The sequence below is a fragment of the Dipodomys merriami genome, unplaced genomic scaffold (assembly GCF_024711535.1).
Source record: "Dipodomys merriami isolate MVZ:Mamm:240054 unplaced genomic scaffold, mDipMer1.0.p SCAF_218, whole genome shotgun sequence".
NCBI lineage: Eukaryota > Metazoa > Chordata > Mammalia > Rodentia > Heteromyidae > Dipodomys > Dipodomys merriami.
In genome coordinates, this window is record NW_027203582.1 from 951511 (window position 1) to 954932 (window position 3422).

The 3422-nt window shown below is 34.7% G+C and overlaps 1 non-coding gene across 1 annotated transcript; it reads right to left on the reverse strand.

The window, feature by feature from the left end:
• Nucleotides 1-250: 250 nt before the first annotated feature.
• Nucleotides 251-356, reverse strand: LOC138834523 (U6 spliceosomal RNA). The gene has a single exon (XR_011374169.1). It is a non-coding gene; the product is annotated as a U6 spliceosomal RNA (small nuclear RNA).
• Between the last annotated feature and the right edge of the window lie 3066 nt (nt 357-3422).

The window sequence follows — 3422 nt, forward strand, 5'->3', positions numbered from 1 at the left end:
GGTTCCATATCTTAGCTATAGAAAATAATGCTACAATAAACATTGTTGTGGTGGTAGTTTTAGTATGGACTGGTTTGTGATCATTTGGGAGAATGCCCAAAAGTGGGATTGCTGTATAATAGGGAGCTCTATGTGGAGGCTTTTGAGGAACCTCCAAACTGCTTTCCAAAGTGGATGAACAAGTTTACACTCCCACCAAGAATGCAGTAGGCTCACTTCTGGCCATATCCCTTCCAGCATCTGTTGTTGTAAAAATATGGAACGATTCACTAATTTGTGTATCATCCTTGTGCAGGGACCATGCTAATCTTCTCTGTATGTTCCAATTTTAGTGTGTGTGCAGCCAAATTGAGCACAAAACATTTTTATAAAGAGTAATTGATTTTCTTAAACTAGACAATTCAACAAAAATAAGTTCAAAAGAATTGTGAAATTTTAGAACCATGTGTTTCTTACATAAGCACACATTTAAGAATAAAGTCAAGATTGACATATCAAAAACAAAATAATTCCAGATATTTGTTGTTCATGAGATTTGTAGGAGGAAGAATTCAATTATTCTACAAAAGGCACTTGTCATAATGATCATTGCAGCAAATGTTAAGGTTTGTTAAAAGTTTTAATGTTTTAAATATGTTTAATTTTGGGATTTGCTTATATATGGCAAAATTAAGACTGTTTGGCAGGTCATAAAAATTTTTGATAAAGTATATAATATTTCTGGTAGCATGTACTAGTAAGTATGTACATTTCAGATTTTATAGACACTTTACTAATGAGAAGTTGCAAAGACTGTGTAAAGAAGCAGTTAAGATTTTAAGTTAAGATTTTAAGTACACAGTTTCTGTTAAATCTTCAGGGCTCCTTTACGTTATATGTTAGTGATGAACAAATAATGATATAATCCACATACAAATGATGAGATGAACTATAAATAGTAATCTTAGTGAGTAAATTTAAATGCTACTTATAGCTTTATCCAGTTTTAAATGTACAGGAATATGAGAAAATAGTAAACTCTACTATGTACACTTCAAATACTGAAAACCCTGGTAATTGTTTTGTTTTTTATTTTAGTAATCATTAATATTTAATTATTGTTTTCTTTATTTATAGCATTTTTCCTTGTCGTAATATAATACAACTTTTTGTGAGTCATGATTAAGAGGTACTTTGAGAATATCATTGGGATGTCCACACAATTTTTCATAGGTGCATGTGAATTTACAAAGAACAAAACTAAAAACAAAATATTGATTAAAAATTATATCAAGTAGAGTCTGAATCAGGAGTGTTGATAAATGTCCACACCTAAAATCTTAACCTTAGGCTGGAGCATCTTATTTAAATACTGTTGAGAATTTCAAGACTTCTTTATGTAGGGCCCTTAGAAGCATGTACAGCATGCATGTGTACAAAGCCAGTGACAACAGGAAAATATGACTAAGTTTCCCCAAAAGGAATCTATGAAGTCAATAGTTATCTTCCCAAGCAGATGAAAAAAATGCGTCCAAAATGATTCAGTGCACCTACATTTGTGGAGTTATTTAAGTTATGGATTCTTTGTTAGACATATTCTTTTCTTTTAAAAATTGTCAAATATTAGCTTTATAATAAACTTTGTCTAGTATTTCTTGGTTCAAAACAGAAATCTTGATACAGTTGATGTCACTTGGCTTTCTTACTTTCTCAGTTCAAAGCCAACCTAGGCAGGAAAGTCTGTCACATTCTTATCTGTAACCAAACACCAAAAACGCCAAAAGTGGATTTTGGCTCAAGTAGTAGAGTCCTAGCTTTGGGGGAAGTTGGCCAGGGAAGACATTTGTTCAGAGACATGGTCCAGCCTCTGAGTTCAAGCTCCAGAACCAGGACAAACTAAACAAACGAACAAGAAAAAAACGCACATATTTCTTTGGGACCATCCATAAAGCACTGGTTTGAGAACAGGCTCCTTTTGCTGATCATACTCACTGGATCCTGCTTTTTTCTAATACTAATTGTGCTGGAGAATTCAGGACAAGACTAAAGGAATTAATAAGTGACTCCTGCAACAACAGAATCATCTCAATAGTGAAATATCCACGCAAAAGACAAATTAAAACCTCCAAATCTTTGTTTCCTTGCAAAAGAAAACTTTTAAAACAATGTTTATTTCCTTTTGTTCTATGCTGGCCTTCAAATGGCACATTGTTTCCTTTTGAAATACTTTAAAGAAGAAGTTTTTATATGAATAAAGAACACACTCGAAAAAAGACAGGGACAGTTTCTTCAAGCTTGGATTCTTTTTTTTTCTAACAATGAATATATATTTCTTACAGTGAAAATACTGAACAGAGTGGTTACAATCACATGTGCAAGATAATGAGTACAGTTTTTATCAAGCATTGTAGCCTACTCTTTGGTTTCCCCTTCCAATCCCTAGACATAAAAGAAATGCAAATCAAAACAACATTGAGATATCACCTCACCCCAGTTAGAATGGGTATAATCAAGAACTCTAATAACAACAGATGCTGGAGGGGATGTGGAGTGCCACTTTTGGGCATTTACCCAAATGTTTACAAACAAGACCACACTAAAGCTACGAACACAACTATGTTTATTGCAGCATTATTTACCATAGCTAAGATCTGGAATGAGTATATTTTTTATCAAGCAATGTAGCCTACTCCTTGGTTTCCCCTTCCCATCCTCCCCTCCCCCCTCCATCCAATCCTCCTCCCCCCAACAACAAAGTTGTAAAGTTCGTTTTTGAAATAACGAGTTGTACATCTCATTGCTGCAATGGTTCCACCTGTATCCCTATTTAAATGATTTGTTTTTTTTTCCGTTCCCCTCCAGAAATTATACCGACATCAAATACAGTGAAATCAGGGGTTATTGTTATCCCGTGGGGAAGGGACATAAAAAGCAACAAGGAAATCATCTTATAAATGTGTTAGAAAAAGTCACATGAAAGAACAAAAAACATTCGAATACATATCTTAGGGTTCATTTCCCTAACATCAACTTATCTGACCTTTTCTGTTTGACTCAGACATATACTAGTTATTGGAAATAGGAAAACCATGGGACCTATGTTTCTTTGGGCGTGGCTTACTTCAATTAATATAATTTTTCCAAGTCTTTCCAGTTCCTAACAAATGTGGCAATGTCATTCTTTCTGATGGAGGCATAGGATTCCATTGTGTATATATACCACATTTTCTTGATCCATTCATCTACTGAGGGGCATCTGGGTTGGTTCCATACCTTAGCTATGGTAAATAAGGCTGCAATAAACATAGTCGTGCTGGTACCTCTAATGTGGCCTTGTTTGTGAACATTTGAGTTAATGCCCCAAAGTGGGATTGCTGGGTCTTAGGGGAGCTCTATGTGGAGTCTTTTGAGGAATCTCCAAGGATCGACCTCAGGACCACTGG